The 26,479-nt window shown below is 44.4% G+C and overlaps 1 protein-coding gene across 23 annotated transcripts in view; it reads left to right on the forward strand.

Annotated features, from left to right (window-relative positions):
- ITGB6 (integrin subunit beta 6) overlaps nucleotides 1–26,479 on the forward strand; it is a 142,703-nt gene that overhangs the window by 976 nt on the left and 115,248 nt on the right. The gene's annotated exons all lie outside the window — the stretch shown is intronic.

Raw genomic sequence — 26,479 nt, forward strand, 5'->3', positions numbered from 1 at the left:
AGGCACAGCACAAAGGGACTGAGGAACTGGGAATTTCAATAAGAAAAACCACCATCAGTTCTCATAGACAAGTGCATGACCCTGGGCCAGCTAACTTCCTTGTTTCTGGATTGTTCAATGGTGTTTTCCTGTAATGATGAGAACTATGGAGAAAATGGGCAGAGGTGGGCTTCAAAGAGCACATCTGATTCTCACAAGGGTCTGAAAATGTCATTCCATTACTATTCACTGTGAAAACGCCAAGTATCATCACCAGCCCTAAGAAAAAGTATCCTGTGTATCTGTGAAAGGTGATTCATCCCAATGGTGGGTCCTCTAACAGCAGCGTCTCACAGACAGAGCTGGACTGTATCGGCTTTCAAAATGCCTAAAATGGACAGAAAACAGATTCTGGTCAGAGAGCAATAGCTCTTCTCTAGTGTTTTGGATTCTGAACAGCCTCAGAGATCATGGATACAAATTGTTAATACTGGATTTTACATCTAGTCACTTTGTCAAGTGCCTGTGAGATTCTGTCCTCAGGAGATGCAGACCGGCCCTCTTGGTCACAGTCCTCTCCTCTTCATTCCCATTCATTCCCATGATAGCCTTTTTCTTTTATCCGACTTACGCCCTCTAGTGTTCCCTGGAAGAAGCACAGTATCTGAAGTTCAGTTTACATGCACGGTAATACTGCTGCAATCTCTGTTTTCCCCAGTGACTGTACACCACAGCAAACTTACTACCAGGTGCTTCGAACTGAGCTCTCGGTGACAGCAAGAATTTTTTTATCTGAGAGTCTCCAAGTTAGCGGAATCTCATATTTCCAATTTCAGATCCCCAGGGGTGGCATTTACTTCTGATTGTTAGGGATAGATTCCCTCTCTGCCTTTGAATCCTTGTGCTCTAATTTACTTTTATTGTGATATGTAGAAGGCGAAAAGATACTCTAATGAACTGAAGCACGCAAGCAGGCCTTCCTTGGGCATATTTCCCAGGGGTAGAACTTACACTTTGATTCTTCTGAGTTACCCGAGAGGTTCAAGGTATTTTGACTGAAGCAAAAAACGATTTTTTAAATGGCCTTACGGAAACCATAGGCAAATTTCCAGCCGCAGGGCTCTGAGTCTAACCGGGAAGGATAATCACTTGGGAAATGTATTGCTTGTGGGCACTTTTTCTTCTGAGGAGAAAATACACTTCCAAAGCTGTCAGCTGCTATTGCTGCTGCTTTGGAACTCAGCCACCGGCGATTGGGAGAGCTAACTTTAGGCCAAGGTCATCTGGGGATCCACCCAGCCTGCTTACAGGGATGGCACCCGCACGTAGCCACAGAGCATGGGCCTGCGATCTGGCTGGGCCAGCCCCGGTTGCTATTTTTGGTTGGAGTTCCCAACAGAAGACCCTTGACTGTCCTTCAAGCTGCTGGCATTCAGTTTCACACCGAAGCACTCTGAACCATTATCTGTGCTTCCTCCTTTCCTCTGCCCGTTTTCTCCATAGTTCTCATCATCACGCTGCTTGAAAACACTGTCGTACAATCCAGAAGCAAGAAGTTAGCTGGCCCAGCATCTGCCTCTTGGGGGACCGCCACAGGAGGTTGGTGGACACTGGATGTCTAATTGTGATTTTATGCTACATCTTCTGCTGAACCACACAAAGCTCACTCACACACACAGCTCTGCTATACCAAGTTCCTTCAATCAGAAGCCTGGGCAGGAAACCTCGGGCTTGTGCAGCTCTCTTCACTGCTGTCATCCCGCCTTCTCTAACCACTGCCATGCCATGTCCACTCTGAGTCACAGGGTCTGTGGGTCAGCCTCTCCTCTGCAACGTTCATTGTCCCTGTAGTTCATTCTCTCTTGCCTCAACTTCTTTAACAACTTCCCAGCTGATCTCCCCACCTCTGAGTCACCAATTTTCTAGCATCCATTGTCTTTCAGAACTACGAATCAGAATGTAACTCTTGTTTGTTTAAAAATCTTTCAAGGGTTTCCATCCCTTACAAGATTCCCAAATTTTTAATTCCCTAACAATATAGTCCATTCTCTGCTGCCAAATGGACTGGATTAACATGAGCAGAAATGTATTGGCTTCCAGCTGCGGAGTCCAAGATCAAGGAGCCGGGATTTGATGAGGATCTTTGTCTGCATCTTCTCATTGTGAAAGAGCCAAAGATGGCAAGAGAAGGCAAAAGGGGACCAAACTCATCCATTTATAAGGAACGCATACCAGTCCCATGTTGATAACATTCCTCTCTCTTTCTCTCCTCTGTTCATGAAAATTCCCAATTGAGACATAAACTGAAACTGATAAACTTGACTTCAAGGTCAATAAACAGTACAGTTCCTACCTTTGTCCTTCCTGGTTACTGATTTCCACACACACCCTTTTATCAGAGGCATGCATACAGGCAGAGGACTGACTTGGGGATGCAGGAGGAAGGAACTGGTACAGTATCCTTGCACAGAGTTCCTATGATCTCAGAAGTATCTTTCCTACGGAGCTGTGTAGACATCATTCTGTTTGCATGGAGCAAACTGAGACCAGCAAGCAGAATCTGGCCCCCTATTGGGTTGTGCAACATAGTGTGTTGTTTTTCTGTTGTTTTTCAAGCATTGATCATTTATTAGTTCACAACTGTAAACTAATTTATTAGTTCAAATTGTGGCTGGCAATTTGGGCTAGGCTCAGCTGGGCAGTTTGTTTGTAGGTCTCCTTTGGAACAGATTGTAGGCCTAGGACAAGCCACACTGACAGAGCCTGGCAGCCAATAGGCTGTCTGCTGGAGTGTGTGCCTCAGTTCTCCTTTCTATGGTATTTCTAGAAGGCTAGTTTGAGGTGTTTGTTTGTTTGTTTGTTTTGACAGAGTTAGTGAGAGACAGAGACAGAAAGGTCTTCCTTCCGTTGGTTCACCCCACAAATGGCCGCCATGGCCAGCACACTGCACCAATCCAAAGCCAGGAGCCAGGTGCTTCCTTCTGGTCTCTCCTATGTGGGTGCAGGGCCCAAGCACTTGGGCCATCCTCCACTGCCTTCCCGGGCCACAGCAGAGAGCTGGACTGGAAGAGGAGTAACCAGGACAGAATCCGGCGCCCCGACCGGGACTAGAACCTGGGGTGCTGGTGCCGCAGGCAGAGGATTAGCCAAGTGAGCCGTGGCGCCGGCCAGAGTGTATTTTTACAGTGGTCCCTTGCATCTAGTGCGGTAGGAGTTGGCAAGCTTTGGTGTACAAGTACTTTTCAAGACTTGACTTATACCATGCTTGTTAATAGCCTAGTGGCCAAAATGAGTCACACTGCCAAACCCAGAATCAAGGAGCACAGAAATAGACTTTTAGATGTGAAGAGAAGTAGAGAAGCCAGAAGACAAGGAGGGGAGGCATTTGTGAACATTTTGCAATCTGCCATGGAGACCTTTTCAAGGTTATCAATCTGTAACCCGGCCACTTTGTAAGAACCACCTGCTTCCCTTGATCATCAGTACTCATGCATTGGTGCACTGCTCTATGTGGCTTTGACTGTACCATAGGGAGAGGTCTGTTCTGTCTTGGTGAGCCCGAGAATGAGACCATAGCACTGCCCAGCAGCTGTGAGCAGGCAAATCAGGAAGAACCTTGGCCTTCACTTAAGAGCCTCCCATCCACTTGGGGGGAAATGAAGAACTAAACAAACCTAAAAGAATCTAAGGGAGAAAAATTGCAATACCTCTCAAGATGTCTTTGGGGAAGTACACTGTTTTAGAAGAGTTTGAAAACATCATATATAATCAAGCTCCCATTCTCACGCAGCAATGAAGCAATATGGTGCTTAGCAAAGAGCTGCTCTCTCCCAGTGGCCCACAAGCTCCCTACTTGGACATGGACCCATCAGTTCCCTGTAGCGCTCCCCACGGTGCTTGCTTGGCATTCAGCTTGGCACTTACCCTACTCTATAGAAGAATCAAGGAAGATATTCTCACCTCTAGAGAGCCCAAGAGGACTCCTATTTCATGGAAGAAAGAATATTCCTGTGCTAAGCATGCATTCCTGTATTTACATACAAGGAAAATGTGTCTGTGCAATGAAAAGAATGTGGTCTAAGGCGCTATTATGATGCAGCTTTGTCCATTCACTCACATTGCCTGTGTGTTCACTGGGCACCATCGCCATTTCAGTTTCCCACTCTTTTTATCTTTTAAAGATTTATTTATTTGAAAGGCAGAGTGACAGAAAGATCTTCCATCTGCTGGCTCACTTCCTAAATGGCTACAACAGCTAGGGCTGGGCCAGGCTGAAGTCAGGAACTCCAACTGAGTCTCCCACATGAGTAGCAGGAGCCATCTTCTGCTTCCTTCCCTGGTGCATTAACGGGGAGCTGGATGAAAGGTGGAGCAACAGGAACTCAAACTGGCACTCCCACATGGGATGCTAGTGTTGTAAGCAGCAGCTTAACCCACTGGCACCACAACACAGGTCTCGGTTTTCCACTCTTAATGAACAACTATCTTATTTTCCAAGCTAAGTTCTGGATACCTTACAAGATTTTATTTCTTGTTGTACCATTTGTACTTCATGCAAAATTGGGAGGGAAGTTCAATAAATATTTGATTGACTAATTGATAGCTTGAGTCAAGTTCTGGAAGAAGACAAATACTAGTGAAAGGGATGCCATTCTTCATGTGAATAATATTTGACATGAGCCAAATGGCCAATTCACAGTCAATCATTGCATCTTAACCAGCGACAGCTGGAGCTTCCTGCTTGCATCCCGCCTCATCCTCTTTATTCCTTCTATAAAGGCAGGAAACAGAGCTATGCACTCAGCAGTCACAGACGCTCAAAGACAAACCACTGACATGGGAATTGAACAAGAGAAGGCTCCCAGGTCCACGGCTGGCTTCCAGGAGCCACGTTCAAGCACACGCTAAATAGCGCCATCAGCAGCCTTGTTCTTCATTCCTTGGGGTTGGGGGAGACAGGGAGGTTAAGGAACAAGACTGCCTTAGTTTTCCAACAAATGACCTATTTCAGTGAAGTAAGAAAGGAGGAGCAGGTATGTGGCCGTCAGTTATATGCCAGGTTGTAGCGATGTTAGTATTTCACGCCAGTAATTCTGTCTAACAGAAACTCATCCTGGCTTTCTTCCATTCCTCTTAGCAAGATTGCAGTTGTAAATCAGCAGGAGTGTCCTGGAGGCTGCTTCAGGTGGGTTGTCTGGAGGAAGAATCCGCAGAATAATTTAGGATATGAGTCTAAGAGGGAAGGTCAATTTTGCTATTTAGAACCAGAGCACTGTGCCAAACTCGGCTTTAGAGGGATGCTTTAAATGTCAGTCTTGGAATTTGAATTTAGAATATCCAAAAAACACAGTAATTCATACTTCTACTTCCATAATGCTGAGCCCATAGTCTCATCTCTGACCTCTGCACATCCTCTAAATTAGAGAGGCTACTTCAGTTATAATCCACTTTGGATTGGTAAAAATCCATTTTTGCTCATGCAACCATTTCAGTTGTAGCTCCAGGAGGAAAACAGGCTGGTCGTCATTCTGATCTGAAAAGCATTATGAACAGAAATGACTTGTAAGCAGAATGCAGGTCCTGGTCCTACCTCCTAACAACCATTAAGCCTTTTTTCCCTAAAATTAAGAAAATAGGCTCATGACTTAATTAACTCTTAAAGGCCCCACCACCTCTCAATATCATTACATTGGCAAGTAAATTTCATCCTGAATGTTGGCAGGGACAAATCACATTCAAAATATGTAGCAGAAACGACGGTGCAAGGAGATGAGTGGCCAAAGTTACCCAACAAGCAGGTGTAGAATCAGGGCTACATTCTACCTCTGAGCCTCGTGCCATGACAGCACGCAGCCCAGCACAAGCGGACTTGTTAAGTGAACGCATGCATGTTTTCCTCTCTGGTCAGGCCCCCTGAGTAAGGATTAGATTGATATAAGGCACGAGTCAAGTATGCACAGAAGGCTGGAGCCATCCACTTCCCAGAACCCTGGTTGTCTATGCTGGAATCTGCCAGATCTGTCTAACCCTAGCAAGTCACACACACAGGCAGGATTCAGCAAGTGCTTATCAATGCAAAGAATCTGGAACAGGAATCGGTGGCCCCATTGCATAGAAATAACTCGTAGAGAAATCAGAGGTTGTTGGCTTGAGTGCAACTGCCTCTCCAAAGCTTTTTTTTTTTTTTTTTCCCTTAGCATATTTGCTCGTTTCTTGGGCACCAAGGAATGCTTCCTCCTCACTATCGAGTGACACCAAGGACTACCCTCACTTCCATTACCACCACATTCATTTCTGCTTTCCAGTTCCTCTGAGCACTGCCCAACTGTCTGTGGACCCAAGAGAAAGAACATGCACCTAGGGGCCAAAAACCAGGAAAACAGGCTGGTTGTCATTCTGATCTGAAAAGCATTATGAACAGAAATGACTTGTAAGCAGAATGCAGGTTCTGGTCCTACCTCCTAACAACCGTTAAGCCTTTTTTCCCTAAAATTAAGAAAATAGGCTCATGACTTAATTAACTCTTAAAGGCCCCACCACCTCTCAATATCATTACATTGGCAAGTAAATTTCATCCTGAATGTTGGCAGGGACAAATCACATTCAAAATATGTAGCAGAAACGACCTCCAAAGCACCATTCTTAGCCAGTCCCACACTAGCTTCCTCCTGTAAGAACTTACCAGGAAAGAAATCAACACCCCAAGTAATATTTAACTCTGATCACACTGTTTGCTTTAATTATTAACATTTGGCAGCCAAAGAGAACAGCAGGACTTAACCCAGACACTTGAGAAAGAAAAAGCGGTAGCTCCTACCCCAGCCTTTATAAGATGTTTGAACAGTCATGTTGGATGGGTACATGCAGTCTTCACACACGACAGCAAATACTCATTTGGTGATGGCTGATTCATTCCTTTTACAAAATATTTATTGAATTAGCAGGGTTCTAGTTGCTGGGAATACATTAGTGAACAAAATAGACAAGAAGCCCTGTTCTTGTGAAACTTATACTCTACAAAGAAGTATAGGAGGCACAGATTTAATAACAAATACATAATAAGGAAATTATATGGTATGTCAGAAAGTAAAAGAAGAAAACCCAGCAAGGTACAAAGAATGAGGGTGCTATGGGAGAGGGCTTTATTTTAGATGGGGTGGTCAACAAAAGGTCTCCCTAAGACGGAGACATTGGAGCAACATTTTAAAGGATGAGAACAAGTGAGCCAAGTGGACATCTGGAAATTGGTGCTACAGACAGACTGCACAGCCAAGGCACAGGCCCCAAGGAGGGAGCATGCTTAGGGTGTTGGTGGAATACTGAGGGAGCTGTGTGCCTGCAACAGAGTGAGGTCGCAGAGGAGACAGTGGTCACATGGGTACGCCCTCATAGGCTGATATGTATATATTTAGCTATCTTTTAGAGGGATGGGGGCCAATGGAGTGTGGGGAGCAGAGTGACAGGATCTGACTCAGTGTTTAACAGCTAGGAGATTTCAGTGTACGTTCAGAATAAGTCCAGAGGCGTAGGCCATTTGCAATGATAACCACCACGTTGCTTCTTTTCCTGCAAGATCGAGATCTCAGGCTGTCAGGACAGCACACTGGCTGTTCCCCCATGGAACTCAACTCTGTTAAGGTCCCCATTAGGAGTCCCTATCCCGTGGGAGCAAAGTTCCATCATCTTGCATCCTGGCCTCATGGGAGGTGGACAGAGAACAGGAAGCATCTCCTTGTTCGCTCTATAGCAGAATTCCCAATAATTCAGACTCCACTTAGCAAGATCAATTAGAACTAAGTAAAGACCCTCCTTTCAGTAGGTGTCTGTTCACTAGGATTAACTCTGGGCCAGAGACAGCAAGCTTGTTCCATGAGGGTTCTTTTTTAAAGTTATTATTATTTCAGCTCGAATACTGGCATGAACTGAGGGTGAATTTCTGAAGTCATGTTACTTAGCTGTCACAACTAGTAATAGGAAAATTCAATTTATAAAGAATTAGGAGAGGCATGCTCTTGGGTCTAGAACAAAGGAGATCAATTGTGACACAATGGCAGCATGACATCTGTGGACTTTGAAGATTCCAGGCTTTCTCTTCATTAATTAGAGAGAATCAAGAGTTCTGGTGGTTAATTATTTGCAGAAATCGTGCTCTGCAAAAGCAGATGCCAATTCACGCCGGCCACCTCCAGCTGCAGCTCTGCATGATAAGTAAACTGCACGTCAGCCCCGAACCCAAGCTGCTTGGCAGATAAACACTCAGATGGTCACTGCCATCACTTGCCATTGACCAGCCATCAGGTGTAGGTGGGGTGGTAGGACCTCCCGGCACAGAAACTTAGCAGGTGGAAGCTGCCCTGAGTGCGTTATCCTGCAGAGGGAGTGCTTTTAAAACCAGCAGCAAGAAATAGAAGAGCCAAGTCACCTGTAACCTGCTGACGAGGTGCATGCATGCTGGGTTGAGGGCATTTCCCTGCCAGGGTCAGTTGGTGCTCTGTGTTGCTGTTGCTCTCAGGGCAAGTAATCAATTATCTTAGACCATAATTGTCGCTCCCCCTCTTCGCGGAGGAACGACACAGGACCCTGCGCTGTTCTTTTGTCTGCTCGGCCCTTCCCGGGTTTGCTGCTGGTCCTTCCCGGGTTGGCTGGCAACCCCTCCACCTCCGTGGAGGGGCGGTTCCCCTGCCACTTTCCCCACTTCCGTGGGGGAGCGGCACACCGCCGGCCGGCTCTCTCGGGGGCTGCTCAGATGTTATCCAGATGTTCCTGGTGCATGTTGTCTCTCTCCTCCTTTATAGTCCTCTTCCACCAATCCCAACTGTGCTACCCACACACCGAGCATGCTGCTCTCCTCCAATCAGGAGCAAGATCAGCTCCTGCAGCTCATCAATCAAATTGGCGAGAGGCAGCTGTGTAGAAGTTGTTTACTCCTCTCCCAGCGCCATATTGTGGGAGAGCAGATGCATAGAATAAGTCTTAATTCCAGTAACTTAGTCTAGTCTGAGTTGCTCCCCACACATAATCTGGCTTTTAATTTCTAATTACAAAAGGAATCTATATTCTTAGTATCAAAGTTACGCAACAAAGAGGTGTATAGTAGAGAAATTGAGGGTTTCTCTGTGCCCCTTCTAATCCCACCCTCCTGAGAGACACACTAGGAGGTTTGAGGCCATGCATTCCAGACTCTTCTTAGGCTGCAAGTTGCAGATTTTGAGTTCTTTTCTGACCAGCCAGATTCTGACTCTGATCATGACACCTCAGCAGCCATGTTTTCTGTACCCATGAGTACCTCGGCTCTCCTCAGACCCTGTGCTCCTGCAAGATGCCACAGCAGATTTACCTATGACTGCAGCCCTAGGCTTGGGAGTCTTACCCTTGGATTTGAGAGCACAGACTGGTGTGTGAATGTAGGGACTTTGTGCTATCTTGTATAGTCATCGTGTTTCTATGCAGAAAAGAGGAAGGAGGGAGATCCAACCCCTCCATCATGCTGTAAGCAATGGATCCGCAACTAAATTTCTCGAGGCCAATCTTTAACAACAGATGTGACTGGAGAGAAAACTAGAAAATAGGTGCATCAGAAAAGCCGTCAGCACCGTGAAGTAAACATAGGCCTCCAGGCTGCTTACATCTCCCAGGGGAAAGGAATCGGGACGCAATGCTCCCCTTCCAGAAATAGAAATGCTGCTGAGGTTGGCCAGGGGCCTCATTTCCCTGGGTAAGGCAGTAGGCGGAGAAGAGGCAGGAACCTACCCCTCCCAGGCATCCATTTCTTCGGAATTTATCTCCATGAGTTCAGATTAAAAGCAGGACAGGGCCTGGAGCTTCTGACCAACACGCAGGCTGACTTCCAGGTCTTTCCCCAAACACCCAGGTCACCTGGAGGTGCTCTGACATTTGTGGCCATTGGGACTCCATTTATTTAAAGGATCTTGAACTCTCTCCATAGAGTAGCTAAGGTTTTAATAATAGCCTGGCTGACGTCACACCTTGCCTTGGGTTACCAAGGTCATTCTGAACACTTCTAGGTTACCCAACTCTAAACAGCAGTAAGCAAGTTTTGCTTACCTCTTGGTTATAGTACTTATTACACCAGTTGTTAACTATCAGTCTACCAGTGTGATTCCCTCAACACTAAGTTACCTCCTTGATGGCAGGCACTGTGTTGTGAGCATTTTGGAGCTGGCACTCTAAACTGAGGCCAGCTGTCTGTGATTGGCTTTTTATTCTGTAGTTTCTTTGGTGGCAGTTTTTTTGTTTTGATCATAGTGTTTATGGTGGCCGTGTCTGCAGACATAATTTGATGTGGGATGTTATAGTTTGCTTTATTTCAATTTTGCTAGGTTACAGTTACTTAATGAAACACCAATTTAGGTGTTCTGTGAAGATATTTTGGATGTGATTAATATCTACAATCAGTTGGCTTTAAGTAAAAAGCTTTATAACTTAGGTGGGCTCAGTCTAATTAGTCCAAGGCCTTAAAAGCAGAGGTTTTCCAGAGAAGAAATTCTAACCTATGACTACAGCACCAATACTTGCCTGCATTTCCAAGCTGATAGCCTGCCCTGTGAATTTTGGTTTTTAGTTTTGTTTTGCTTTGCTTTGTGTTTTTTAAATTTTTAATTAGCTTTTATCAAATTCAATGTGATTTGCAGATACAATTCTAAGAATATAGTAATATCCTCTTCCTCCCTCCCTTCTTCTCTCCCCTCTTCCTCCTTCCTTCTCCCTCTTTTTTTTTTTTTTGAGATGACATATTTTAAGTTTACATTACAGTAAAATGGGCTTAATGCTTCACTGAATAAGAAGTTTAACAAGTAAAAAGTAGAAGACCCTAGTTTAATGGGGATGTAGACAATGGCTGTAAACAAAAATAGAATGGAAAAATGACCACATTACCCATATATGGTAAATTTTAAAGTAATCACAGATCGTTAAAACTATAGAAGTATAACATTCTTAAGCATTGGATTGATTAAAGGTATAAAACAAAGTTTTACAAAACTATATTTGCTGAAATAGAAATACAGACATTTCTCTTACTTATTTTTTAAATTTTAGCTCCCATATATAAGAGAGAACATGTGGTATCTGTCTTTCTGAGTCTGGTTTTTTTCAATCAGCATAATATGATATCTTCCACTTGCATCCATTTTGCTGCAAATGGTAGAATTTCCTTATTTTTAAATAGATGATTAACATTCATATATACCTACATTTTTCTTTAGCCATTCATATGATGATGGACACCTTGGCTGATTCTAAATTTTGGCTAGTGTGCCCTACAGATTTTGGATTTTCCTTAAGATACCTGTCTCTGTGACTGCCTCTACCCAACCCAGTTGGTCCTGTTTGGAGAACCTTGACACAATACTCCCAACTCCACATAAAACACCTCATGCCTTCAGTTGATGCAATACTTATTTTCTGAGTGCCTGCCACATGCAAAGCATTGCACTAATTGCTAAAAATAATGGTAGGAAGAGGCAGTCCCTGATCTCTAAGAGCTGTTTGCTTTAAGGCAAGTCCAGGGTACTGGTGGAACTTTCCTAAAACAATAAAGCCAGCCTGCTATCTGCAGGAATGAGACTGAGATGATATGAGTCACCTGCAGCTGCTGTGGCCCAGGGCAGGGACAGCCTGGATTGGAATGGAGCCAGGATGAATCAAACATATTTGCCCAAGAGTCCAAGACACCTACACTTCATTGCCAGCAAGAAATGAAGCAAAGCTTGTGGGGACAGAGATAGTCCAGGAAATATTCCTGGCTATAGGTTGAGAAAGCTTCCTTCCCTGCAGGTACCCATTCCTGAGAATTCCCCTTCTTGATGCAGTGCTATGACTTCACCATGACCTCGCTTCCTTTCCGGGAAGTCCTGGAACTTTTGTCATCAGGCCAGCAGCTTCAGGGAAGGCCTGTATTTGGGCCCACAATCAGACCGAGTGGAGTAGCTGGGGAGGGGAAGAAGAGCTTTGCTCTTTGTGAATCCTCTTTTAAAATCAGCCTTTAGGAGTTTCCAAGATGGAGGAATAGGGAAGGCATTTACTGCTTTAGGGGAAGACAGTTTAAAAAACAAAACAGTGGAGAGAATGCAATCTTAGGGCAGAGTGAGGGAGAAAACTGAAATGGAAGCTCCATGGAAGGAAGAGGGATGCTGTGGCTCCATGTGGAGGGTGTGGAGGGCAGCATGATAATGACACAATACAGGACCCCAGCAGCTGAGAGCCTAAGCACCAGCTTTGGAAAGTGAGGTGAGACCAGTCTGCAGCAACCCAAGCCACTGGCAATATAGCTTGGGGCTCCCTGATTGGCTGGGGTGGGTCACTGTGGCGGGATCCTTGCTCACACTGAAGACTGCACAGATCCTTTGTGTGATTCTTATGGCAGAACAAATGGATATTGTACTCAATGGGGTTAGCACATGGGCACTGGTTACCTTGGAAGAGAGAATGTGAGGGTGAGACTATACAAACACAGCTGATCAAACTCTCCCCTCTGATAATAAAAGAGATCTACCATGCCTAACCCAGGTGTCACCTTGGATACTCCCCCCACTCTGGAGCACTGAACAGAGCTCCATGACTTCACCCAACACATGCAGACACCCCACTAAGCCACAGAGGCATATTCCAAAGGTAAAAGCCATCAGAGGGAGAAAAAAAAAACAAGACTCTCCACAAATACCTAAAAATAAATGCAAAAATTTAAGAAATGACAATAAGGAGGACAACATGACACCCCCAAAGGAACACAACACTTCAATACTAAAATGTGAAGAAGATTGATGACATGTTGCAAATAAAATTCAAAAGATTCATAGGATTACTCAGAAGCAGTCAGAAGCAAATCCATAAACTAAAGAAATCCATACATGACATGAATTAAATTTTTCCATGAAGTTGACATTTTTAAAGGGAAGCCAAAATGAAATATTACAAATGAAGAATTCAGTAGGTCAAGTAAAAAATGAAGTGGAAAGCCTTAACAACACTTAACAGTGAGGCAGAAGAAAGAATATCCAAGTTAGAAGACAAATCTCTGGAAATTTTACAGTCAGACCAAAAAAAAAAAAAAGAAATTAGAAAAATTAAAAACAGTGTTGGAAAACATCATACTTGGTGAAATAAGCCAGTCCCAAAGGGACAAATACCATATGTTCTCCCTGATCTGTGACAACCAACAGAGCACCTAAAAGGAAACCTGTAGAAGTGAAATTGACACTATTAAAAGCAATGACTGGAACAGCCCTGGTCTTGACTGTCAAGGAACAGTTTATTAGCCTTTTTCATTATTTTCTTTTTCTACTTAATACCATCGGTTGAACTTTAAAAAAAAAAGATTTATTTTATTTATTTGAAAGAATTAGAGAGAGAGGTACTAATACCATCTTATGTGTTAAAGTGATCATATTAAGTGTGTAATTGATCATATAGATAGGATTAAGTGTTAAAGGGATCACATAAATAAGACCAAGTGTCTGGTAATAACAAAAGATAGAATTAAAAAGGAGAGAATATTCCAACATAGGAAACAGACCACACAGCACATTCATAGAATGACAAATGCCCTAAACAGCACTCTGACTTCAGAATCAGCCCTTAAAGCATTCAGATCTGGCCATGAGAGCATTTCAGGCATGGAAAGCCAAGACACTGTGGCAAAAAATGATCTACATGAAAGATCTCTGTGAGTAAGACCACAATGAAAATAAGGGACCATCAAAGAAGGATGTACTTTTCTCTGAAGAAAGGAGAGAACTTCTACTTTGATTATGGCCTTGTCTAAATAAGGTCGGAGTTTGTGGACTCAAGAGGCTTCCATAGCCTTGGCAGCTCATGATAAGAGCCTTGGGTGATTACTGACATCATAAATAAGAGTGTCAATTGTTAAATCAATAACAGGAGTCACTGTGCACTTACTTCTCATGTAGGATCTCTGACCTTAATGAGTTGTACTATGAGAATTAACTGTAAAACTTGTTTTCAAACAGTCTTTATAGTTTGTTTGTCTGTGTGGGTACAAATTGTGGAAATCTTTACTTACTATAGAGTTGGTCTTCTGTATATAAATTTAATTAAAAATGAATCTTAATGATGAATGAGATGGGAGAGGGAGTAGGAGGTGGGATGGGAGTGGGGGTGGGAAGGTGAGAAGGGGGGGAAGAACCACTTATTCCTAAAGCTGTACCTATGAAATTTGTATTCATTAAATAAAAGCCTTTTTAAAAAAAAAAAAGTTTATACAAAGAAAAAAAAAAGTGTTGCAGAGTCATGGGATTCCAACATATGGGTCTTCCTGAAGGCATGGAAAGAGGATGGATTAGAAGGCCTATTTAGTGAAATAATTACAGAAAATTTCCATAATTTGGAGAAATAAAGGGGCTTCCAAGTACAAGAAGCACATAGATCTCCTAATAAACATAAACAGAAAAGATCCTCACCATGACCTACTGTAGTCAAACTTTCCACAGTAAGACATAAAGAAAAGATCCTAAAATGTGCATGAGAAAAATGTCAGATTACTTTCAGAAGATCTCCAATTAGACTCACAGCAGACTTCTCATCAGAAAACCTACAAGATAAGAGAATGGTGAGATATAGTCCAAGTTTTAAAAGAAAAAAAACTGTCAATCCTGAATATTCCACCCTGCAAAGCTCTCATTTATGAATGAAGGTGAAATAAAGACCTTCTATAACAAAGAGAAATTGAAAGAATTTCTCACCACTCATCCAGCTTTACAAAAGATGCTTCAGAATGTATTACACACATAAACATAGGTATCTCTATGAAAGAATGTGAAGGCAGATAATCTCCCAGTAAAAAATAAAAAAAAATCCAAAGTAAGTAATAGGAATATTTATGAAAAAATGGCAGAGCCAAGTCATTACTTATCAGTAGTAACTTCGAATGTAAATAGCCTCAACTCTCCAATTAAAAGATACACCCTGGAAGAACAGATTAAAAAAGAAGACCCATCTATTTGCTGCCTACAGGAAACACACCTCACCAAAGATACACACAGACTAAAAGTGAAAAGATAGAAAAAGATATTTTATGCTAATGTGAACCAAAAAGAGCTGGTGTAGCATCCTAATATCAGAAAAAATAGACTTTAACACACAAACTATTAAGAGAGACAAAGACATGCACTATGTAATGATTAAGGGACCAATTCAACAGGAAGATGTGACTATTATAAATATATATGCACTTAATTACAGGGTGCCTGGCTATTTAAAAGAAATGTTAATGGATCTAAAGGGAGACATGGACTCCAAAGAAATAGTAATGGGGAACCTCAATACCCCTCTTTCAACAATGGACAGATCAACCAGACAGGAAATCAGCAAAGAACAACAGAGTTAATTGACACTATAGATCAAATGGACCTAGTGGATATCTACAGAATGTTTCATCCTACATTTTCAGAATATACATTCTTCTCACCAGTGTGTCAAATTTTCTCTAGGATAGACCACATGCTAGGCCACAAAGCAAGTCTCAGCAAATTAAAAATAAATTGAAATCATACCATGTATCTTCTATGAACATAATGGAATGAAGCTGGAAATCAACAACTCAAGAAATATCTAGATCATATGCAAACACATGGAGATTGAACAATATGCTTCTAAATGAACAGTGGGTCACAGAAGAAATCAGAAGACAAATCAAAAAATTTCTCAAAATAAATGAAGATGCCAATACATCAAAAAAATGTATGGGATACAGCAAAACCAACGTTAAGAGGGAATTTTATAGCAATTGATGCCCACATCAAGAAATTGGAAAAGCACCAAATAATACATCTCAAGAACCTAGAAAAACAACAAACCAAACTCAAAATTAGGAGAAAAGAAATAATTAAATTATAGAAGAAATAAACACAATTGAAACCAAAAAATAATACAGAAGGTCAGTGAAATGAAGAGCTGGTTTTTTGAAAATAAACAAAATTGATACACCATTGGCCAAACTAACCAAAAAAAAAAAAAAGAGGGAGAAGATCAAATCAATAAAATCAGAGATTAAAAAGGAAATGTAACAACAGATGCCACAGAAATAAAAAAAATCATCAGGAAATATTACAAAGAGTTGTATGTCAACAAATCAGGAAACCTAGAAGAAATGGAGAGATTCCTGGACATACAACATACCAAAATTAAGCAATAGAGACACAGAAAATCTAAATAGACCAATAACCAAGACAGAAATTGAATCAGTAGTAAAGACCCTCCTAACAAAGAAAAGTCCAAGACCAGATGGCTTAAGTGTTGAATTCTACCAGATATTTAAAGAACTAATTCCAATTCTTCTCAAGCTATTCAAAAATAATTGAAAAGGAAGGAAGCCTCCCAAACTCCCTCTATGAAGCCAGCATCACCCTAATTCCTAAACTAGAAAAAGAAACAAAGAAGGAGAACTAGAGACAAATATCCCTGATGAATATAGATGCAAAAATCCTCAACAAAATACTAGCTAATCAACCCAACAATACTTCAGAAAAACCATTCATCTCAGCCAAGTGGGATGTATCCCTACTATGCAAGGATGGTCCAACATTTGCAAAATCAATCAATGTGATATATCACATTAACAAATTAAAAAGCAAAAACCATATGATTATCTCAATAGATGAAGAGAAAGTATTTGATAAAATACAGCATCCTTTCATGGTTAAAACCTTAAGCAAATTGGTTATAGAAGGAACATTCTTCAACACAATCAAAACAATTTATGACAAACTCACAGCCAGCATCTTTTTGGATGGGAAAAAGTTCGAACCATTTCCACTAAGATCTGGAACTAGACAAGGATGCCCAGTTTCACCAATGTTATTCAATAGGGTCCTGGACATTTTAACCCAAGCCATTAGGCAAAAAAAAAGAAGTCAAAGAGATACAATTTGGGGAGGAGGCCGTCAAACTACCCCTATTTGCAGATTACATCATTCTATACACAGGGAATCCAAAAGACTGCACGATGATACTGTTGGAAGCCATAAAAGAGTCTGGTAAAATGGCAGGATATAAAATTAACACACAAAAATCGATAGCATTTGTAAATACAGACAATGCCATGGGTGAGAAAGAACTTCTAAGATAAATCACATTCATAGTAACTACAAGATAATAGCTAAAGCAATCTTATAGAAGAAATACAAAGCTGGAGGCATCACATGCCAGATTTCAAGACATACTAGAGGGCAGTTATAATTAAAGCAACCTGATACTGGCACAAAAATAGACATGTAGACCAATGGAGCAAAACTCCAGAAATCAACCCACACATCTATAACCAACTCATTTTTGACAAAGGAGCTAAAATGAAACCATGGATCAAAGACAATCTCTTCAACGAAAGCTGTATGGAAAACTGGATGTCCTCAAGCAGAGGCACGAAACTAGACCTCTACCTTACACCTCACACAAAATGGATCAAAGACCTAAATCTATGACCTGATACCAACAAAATACTAGAGAACATTGGGGAAACCCTGTAAGACATTGGCATAGGCAAAGACTTTTTGGCAAAAACTTCAGAAGTACAGGCAATCAAAGCCAAAATTGACAAATGGGGTTACATTAAACTGAAAAGCTTCTGCACCAGAAAACACTAAGGAAAGTGAAGAGGCAACAGAATGGGAGAAAGTATTTGCCAACACTGCAAACTATGCAACTGATAAGGATGAATATCCAGAATCTAAAAAGTGTTCAAGAAACTCAACAACAAAACATTCCAGTTAACAAATGAGCAAAGGACTCAGATATTTTTCAAAAGAAATTCAAGGCCAGCGCCGTGGCTCACCTGGTTAATCCTCCACCTCCAGCATCCCAAACGGGTGCCGGGTTCTAGTCCTGGTTGCTCCTCTTCCAGTCCAGCTCTCTGCTGTGGCCTAGGAAGGCAGTGGAGCATGGCCCAAGTGCTTGGGCCCCTGTACCTGCATGGGAGACCAGAAAGAAGCACCTGGCTCCTGGCTTTGGATCAGTGCAGCCTGCGGCCGTAGCAGCCATTTGGTGGGTGAACCAACAGAGGGAAGACCTTTCTCTCTGTCTCTTTCTCTCTCTCTCACTGTCTATCTGTCAAATAATAAAAAAAAAAAAGAAGAAGAAATTCAAATGGTCAACAGACACATAAAAAATGCTTAGGATCACTAGCCATCAGGGAAATGCAAATCAAAACCACAAAACCACTTCATCCCAGTTCGAATGGCTATCATATAGAAATTAACAAATAATAAATGCTGGTGAGGATATAGGGAAAGAAGGTGCCCTAATCCACTCTTGGTGGGAATGTAAACTGGTAAAGCCACTGTGGAATCCAGTACAGATACCTCAGAAATCTGAAGATAGACTCACCATATGACCAAGCCATCCCACTTCTGGGAATTTACCCAAAAGAAATTGAATCAGCATACAAAAGATTGATCTGTACTCCCATGTTTATTGCAGCTCAATTCACAATAGCTAAGATATGGAATCAACCCAGATGTCCATCATCTGGATTAAGAAATTATGGGATGTATACACCATGAAATACTACACAGCAGTAAAAAAAATGAAAACCTGTTTTTTTGCAATAAAATGGATGCAACTGGAAAACATTATTTAGTGAAAGAAGCCAGTCCAAAAAGACAAATACCATGTGTTCTCCCTGATCTGTGGTAACTATTAGAGTACCTAAAAGGTAATTTATTGAAGTGAAATTAACACTTTGAGATGTGATGATTTTGAATAGCACTTGTCTCGATTGTTGAGGAATATTTTTTTAAAGATTTATTTATTTGCAAGTCAGAATTACACAGAGAGAGGAGGGGCAGAGAGAGAGAGAGGGGTCTTCCATCTGATGGTTCACTCCCCAACTGGCTGCAAGGGGCATAGCTGAGCCAATCTGAAGCCAGGAGCTTCCTTCCATGACTCCCACGTGGGTGCAGGGGCCCAAGGACTTGGGTCATCTTCTACTGCTTTCCCAGGCCATAGCAGAGAGCTGGATCAGAAGTGGAGCAGCCGGGTCTCAAACAGGTGCCCATATGGGATGCTGGTGCTTTAAGCCAGGGTGTTAATCTGCTGTGCCACAGCACCGGCCCCAAGGAATAGTTTTTTTTTTTTTTTTAATACTATTTGTTGAAGTCTTTCTTAGTGTAGAGTTAATATTATGTGTATAAAGTTAATTGAAAGTAGATTTTTGTGAAAAAATAATGGGAATAGAAGAGGGAGGAGGAAGAAGGTTAGGAGTGCAGGTGGGAAGAATCATTGTTTCTAAATTTGTATATATGAAATGCATCAAGTTTGTATACCTTAAATAAAAGGTTTCCAGGTTAAAAAACTATTTTTAAAAAGTCAGCTTTTAACAGGAGTATGTTATCCTGGTGTTTGTAAAATTGAAAAGAAATACAAGAAAGCAGGGTCAAAATAACAGAAACCAGAAGATCCTTAGAAAACGTGAAGGCTTACAACTCAGCCTTTCTTCTAAGCTAGTCGGCGCGGGGCCTGCCCAAATGTGGCCACCCTTGTCCTCTCACCCAAGGGAGTAGTAACAAGAGGCTCCCCCAGCCACCTCGGACACTGGGAACAGCTCAGGGCTCATGCAGTACTAGGTGTGTCCAACAGCATCATTTATGCATGGAAAAAAAAGTCACTCTCCCAAGGCACTGGGCAGCTATCTGCCATACAAGGGTCTTAATCAACATGCAAAGCCACGATGAGTACAATTTCAAGATTGCCCTGACGGCATTGCAAGGTGCAACCATGCTTGAGGGGCTGAGAGCCATTTACATTTCCTCTTCAAAGCTCCAGGGTCATGCCCTGGCCCTTTTTGTCAGGGAGCTGCTGTGTTGGGACTTTACCCTGTGATCTATCATGAAGGTGATTCTAAGCCCCCAATGTCTCCCGCTACGTGCCAGTGACCACCTGCCACCCATGTGCACTTCGCAGCTCCACAGTAGGGGCAGGTCTGGCGTGGCGCTGCTGGAAATTCATCTGTCCTGCTCTCTCCCTCACCCACCTCTCCATTTCTTCCCTCACAGGTTCAGGCCAAATGTGTGTAAGTCAGCTGTAATACCTGTTTACAAGTTCATGGTCCTCACAAGGGTGTGCGACTCCAGACAGGGAGTCACGTCAGCTCTTTCTATCCTCCTCATCTCCAATTGTCCCTAGCACTTGATAATATTTAGCATTAACATAACTCCTTGGTTAATGACAGGCAAGCAGCTTTTACAGTCATGAGCAAAGACCAAAACGGTTCTGCTGGAGTCCCGAGTTCCGTGTGCACCCAGGATATCTGATTCAGACAAAGTGATCTCATAATTATAATATCTTACGCTTACAGCACTTCACAGTTTACAGAGGCTACATACAGATACCTCACTGGATCTTTAAAACCTCTCTGAATTATTGCTAATATGCAAATTGCACAGTGGAGAAACCCCAGACTCACAGAAGACAATAAAGAAGTAATAGAGCTGCCATTCAAATCAGCTCAGCTGGCCTCAGAGTCCAGCCTTTTCCTCACCCACCAAGGCTGCCCTGGCTGAGCGCGATTTCACAAAAGGCATCTGCAGGCCCAGATCTCCCTTCGGAACAGAGTTTAATCCCCATGGCTTGCCATCGAGGGCCTCCCCAGGAGTCATGTAGCTCTAGCGCTATGGACATCAGTGCTACACACACCTGTGACCCGTGGCGGACTGCTCCAGGTTCCCTCGATCATCTGACTCTTGCCTGCAACTGTTCCTCGAACTTCCAGTACAGTTTTTGACCCACAAACACCAGTAAACAAAACATGTCATCCGCTGGAAAAGCTGTAGCCAATTCGGATGGTGTCCCATCCGTCAAGAAGGCAGAGCAGACTGGAGAGTGACCCTGCTGCACTCCGTTCTCTGGGGATCATCTGAGGGATGCAGATGCCTGGGAGAGCCATGCCCCTTCCCATCTGCTCTGGCCCTGGCCTGGCCACGTGGAAGCCACCATCCTCCCACAACAGCCTAGGTGCTCAGCACACAGAGCCAGAGATACTCTCTGCCTTAGTCCATTCATATCGCTGTAACCGATACCTGGGAACAGCTACTTTATAAAGAGATTTTATTTCGGCTCACAGTTTTGTAGGTTGGAAGTCCAAGCTTGGGCAGGAATGTCTGTGGCGGTGTCACAATGGCACCTCGCAGGAGCTCGGCAGGACCGACCAGCAGTGCACACGGAGGGCAGTCACATGACCAGCAAATGCAGGGCCGTGCCAGCCTCCCTTAATAACATCTCGCTCTCCTGGTCACTAATCCAGTCCGAGACCTAACTCACCTAAGCAAAGTCGGCATTCATCTCTTACAAGGGTGGGGCCCCGTGGCCTAATTGCAACCCTCGCACCCTGGACTGCCAGCTAAAGTCTCTACCACCTCCTAGTCCCGTTACATCAGGCACCAAGCTCCCAGTGCGTGACCCTTTGGCAGGTGAATCACATCCAAACCACAGCCCTCTCCTCTCAGCCTTGCCTCCATCAGCTGGACTCGGTACCATGATCCTTTGGAGAGAGAGAGCGGGAGAAAAGGCTCACCTCTTCCCTCCTCCCACTCTTCCGTTATTGGCCTGTTTGTGTGGGCTGGGGTAGAGGACAAGCCTGTGGCAGCTGTGAGAAAGAATTAACGCAGGTTTAGGTAGGGCCCCTGCTCCTGGCGCAGCGGGTGTGTAGCCATTAGCCTGCCCCTCTCTCTTGACGGGCCCGTGATACTCAGCAAGTCCCACCTGCACTGGTCCACAGACCCGTTCCGATTTTATTCCTGGCGTCACAGCCTTGCTCATCACGGGGAAGACAGGCTGCCTTGATGTATGAGTGCCTTTAGGAAGCTTCCTTCTCAGCAGTCCCCAGCCGAGGCCTTGCCTCTGGGCCCTTTCCCCAGGCTTCTGACGGGGGCTGTTGAAAACGGGAAGCCATATGGAAGCTTGACTCTTAACAAGTGATCGGGAGGGCGCTAACCAATCCTGGGACCATTTCTGAGCATTCTCGGGAATAGAAAGGCAACATGCGGATGGACCCCTCACTCACTCACTGTGTGGGGACTTCAGATGTTCATTATAGTTCTAGCTCCCCGAGGTTACCGAGAACTTAACATGGAAAGATGTGAAGTGCTGGATACATAGTGGGTGCACGGTGCAAGCTGGTTTCCTGCGCTTAGAAAAGTTTCATTAAAGTGCAAGTTCAAGAGCAGTCTGCAGGGTGTGCATCACTAGAGTGGGGCAGCTAAAAGACAGCCCCTGGGTCTGCGGCCCTCATCTGTGACTTAGCAGCTCTGGGAATTCAGCAGTTCTCTTGGCAGCTCTGTGTCTCGTTTCTCCACCTATAAAATGGCCCTGATGAGGGCAGTACTTTCTTTTCTTTTCTTTTTTCTTTTTTTTTTTTTTTTGACAGGCAGAGTGGACAGTGAGAGAGAGAGACAGAGAGAAAGGTCTTCCTTTGCCGTTGGTTCACCCCCCAGTGGCCGCTATGGCCGGCACGCTGTGGCTGGCGCACTGCGCTGATCCGAAGCCAGGAGCCAGGTGCTTCTCCTGGTCTCCCATGGGGTGCAGGGCCCAAGCACTTGGGCCATCCTCCACTGCACTCCCTGGCCACAGCAGAGAGCTGGCCTGGAAGAGGGGCAACCGGGACAGAATCCAGTGGAGGGCAGTACTTTCCTCATCGGGGTTTCTGGAGGATTCGGTGACCTCTAAAGTAGTACCAGGTTTATATAGGTAGCATATCCATGTGGTGCTGTTAACTATCTGACGTTATTATGCTGGTGACAATCAATCTTTCTCTACATGTGCATGAATTGTAATGCTATCAGCAGGTCACTCAATTTCCTTCACAAATATTCTTGCATGTCACCCAGGAAAACACTGTGCAGAACTATAATTTCTCAGAATACTAACAGCTCTTCCATGCATCAAGTCTACTCTGGCCAGTAGACGAACAGCTGCAGGATGCCTATGCTGACCACGCTCTAGGCAAAAGCCTTGTCCCCCACAGACCCTCTCCCAGGATCCGTTGTCACCAGGACATGCTTTGGGAAATGCCACCTTCAGATCTGCTCAATAATTTGCATAGAAGTCGAAGCAATTTTCTTCCTGGGCATGGAGGCACGTGAATGCGGAAGGCAGAGACGGAAGGACCCGGGGGAGTGTTCAAGGGCAGAAGACAAGGAAAGCAAGGCTGGAAAGAACTTGGCAGAACTTGCCTGTGAAGGGTAACAGTTACATTGTTGTGAGTCCCCAGCTCAGCACAAGTGACAGAACACAAGGAGGGCCAGGAAGCTCGGCTACCTTTATTTCTTCCTTTTTAATGATTTCTTTATTATTTGAAAGGTAGAGTTACAGAGAGGGAGATGCAGAGGCAGAGAGAGAGAGAGAGAGAGAGAGAGAGAGAGAGAGAGAGGTATTTAATCTGCTGGTTCACTCCCCAGATGGCCACAATGGCCGGAGATACACTGATCTGAAGCCAGGAGCTTCTTCCAGGTCTCCCAAGCTGGCACAGGGGCCCAAGGACTTGGGCCATCTTCTACTGCTTTCCCAGACCATAACAGGGAGCTGTATCAGAAGTGGAACAGCTGGGACTCGAACCGGCGCCCATATGGGATGCCAACACTGCAGGCGGCAGCTTTACCCCCTCTGCGACAGTGCTGGCCCCTACTTTGCTTTTAATACCTCCGTCCTCCTCACTCTGAAATCATCTCTGGCTGAGCCCTGCTCTGCCCCTGGCACTGGCCTTGCTGCCGCAGGCCTTGCGTGCCCAGCACACCCACGATCGGAGTCAGGCTGAGCTGGAGCAGGACTCCACAGAAAGACAAGAGCCGAGTGAGCCCTGGGCACCAGAAAGGGAAACACGCTTCAGGAAGGAGCCGGGGAAAGCCCTCAGAAAGGGTACATTTGGAGCTGAGTTTTGAAAGAGGCTTTTGTCAGGTCAGGTGGAGATGAAGCATTCCAGGTCCCTGGAGCTGAAGTGCGATGGCACTGGTTGGGGTGGGGACAGGTGAACAAGGAGTTTAGTGTCCGGGGGCAAGGCAGGGATAGTCACGGATTAGGGCTGGAGGGTTTTATCCAGACAAAACTACAGAGAGCCTCCAAGGCCATGTCTATATACTTTATTCATTTCTTTATTCATTCATTCAATAAATATTTAGTGAACATCTACTAGGTACCAGGCACTAAACTAACTGCTTAGGGGATATAGAGCAGTGATAAAGAGACGAAGCTCCCACTCTCATAGAGCTTGTGACTCTTGTGTAGAGAGAAGCGATAAACAAGCACGCACATGATACCATATCAGGGGGCACTAGGCGATACAGAGAAAAACCAAGCAGGGTTGGAAAATAGAGGGAATGGGGGGGGGGCTATGTCTGGTGGGGTGGCCAGAGATGGCTCAAAGGACGGGACACTCGAGCAGGGCCCCAGCCCTTCCTGGGGAGGGCAGGAAGAGCCAGGCGCGAGCTCAGAGCTTTTCCACTGAGCCCAAGGAGAGACTCTGGGCTGGGATGAGGGCAGTGGGTCGGAGCACAGGAGATGAAGCCAACTTGATCCCCTGTGCTCATCCCTCTCAGTGCATGCACAGTGGCGCTGCCCACAACTAGCAGGGAACAGCAGGCTGCCTGCCAGAGAGATGCCTACCTTTGGGATTTGGGGGCTGGTTTTATCTGGAGGATTGATCTGCATGGAGATAAGGAAAGCTGAAGAGCAATTTCTATTTGATGGGAGAACAGTCTCGGGGGATGGGACCAGGCTCCTTTCTTTCCTCTCTCCACTTAGGGCACATATTCGATGCCACCTCCTGGACTTCATTGACTACCACCTTCCCCTCACTCCGCCAGCCTCACTCGTCTCCTCTGTGTTGACTGACTACACCAGACAGGCTCCTACCTCAGGCCCTTTGCACTTGCTGTTCCTTCTACCATGAAAGGGCCACCTCAGATATTCATGTGATTGGCCCTTCTCTGCCTCCAGGTCTTCCTCCAAATGTCCTCTTTCAGTGAAGGCTTTGGAGCGGCTCTCCATGACAGTCCCAGTCTCCTTTTCTGCATTACTTCTTCTCTCCGTGACCTTTTCACTACAGAAAGGGCCACATTTGGATTTTTTTGTATTTTTTTATTGTTTATGAGAGCAGAGACTTCAGCTTGTTTTATATCCCCACAGCCTGCATTAGTGCTTGGCATAGTGAGGCCTGCAAAGGGACACATGGAGTAACACAGGGCTTTTCCCTCTACAGCCACTGTCACAGGGTCTAGGGCCAGCTGAATAATGGATTACAGAGGGTCTGCACTGTGCAAAGCACATTTGGTGTGGCACATGTGCTGGTGTGAAAATAATTTTTGAAACCTTTTTTTAAACAGGAAGAGAGAGAGAGAGGAAGAATACTTCCAATTGTGGTTCTCTCCCTAAAGGCCCACGGTGGAAAAGGCTGCAGCTGGGAGCTGAGGACTCCAACAGGGTCTCGCCCATGGGTGGCAGAGACCCGATCACTTGAGCCATCCCCTGTTGCCTCCCAACAGGAGGCTGTTGTCTGCCGTAACAGGAAGCTGGAATTTGGAGCCACCATTGGGAATTGAACCCAGGTACTCCGACATGGGCATCGAAACCACTGGGCTAAATGCCTGCTCCTGAAAATAATTAGTTTTTATCTTGATTTGTTAAAACACAAAAGCAGAGGCCTGGCGCTGTGGCGCAGTGGGTTAACGCCCTGGCCTGAAGCACCGGCATCCCATATGGGCGCAGGTTCTAGTCCCAGCTGCTCCTCTTCCGATCCAGCTCTCTACTGTGGCCTGGGAAAGCAGTGAAAGTTGGCCCAAGTGCTTGGGCCCCTGCACCCATATGGGAGACCTGGAGGAAGCTCCTGGCTCCTGGCTTCAGATCAGCACAGCTCTGGCTGTTGTGACCATCTGGGGAGTGAACCATCGGATGGAAGACCTCTCTCTCTCTCTCTCTGCCTCTCCTCTCTCTGTGTAACTCTGACTTTCGAATAAATAAATAAAGCTTTAAAAAAAACACAAAAGCATATGCTAAACAAAGTATATCAGTGTATGTGAATATGTGACACTTCCTTTGAGAGTGGCACCTCCGCTGCTCTGACTGGCCAGTACTTTGCAAGTCACTGGGGTGCAGTGAGAAATGAATCTGATAACACATTGAGTTCTGTCTTTTGCTATTTCTCACACTAATTCTAATTTGCATAGCTTGCATTTGCATCTCACTCCAGTGTGCCACTGCACTTACTGGCAGCTTCCAGCTAACAGACAAGTGGTATGCTTCAACTCACTTGCTTCAATCACTGGAACACATTATTTGATAGATCCTGCGTAATATATGGAAGGGAGTTTCTCAGGCTGAGCCACAAAAGTGCCTTTAAGAGTAATGCAATTGACACTGCCTAAATCTGAGCTGAAATGTGTACGAAAGTCTAGTGTTGGGTTACTAATATCAAACAACAGAATGTATATTGAGTTAGAAGATGTGTTTTTTTATTTATTTATTTGACAAATAGAGTTAGACA

Source organism: Oryctolagus cuniculus, chromosome 3 (genome assembly GCF_051225735.1).
Source record: "Oryctolagus cuniculus isolate XC-2025 breed Fujian yellow rabbit chromosome 3, ASM5122573v1, whole genome shotgun sequence".
Lineage (NCBI taxonomy): Eukaryota > Metazoa > Chordata > Mammalia > Lagomorpha > Leporidae > Oryctolagus > Oryctolagus cuniculus.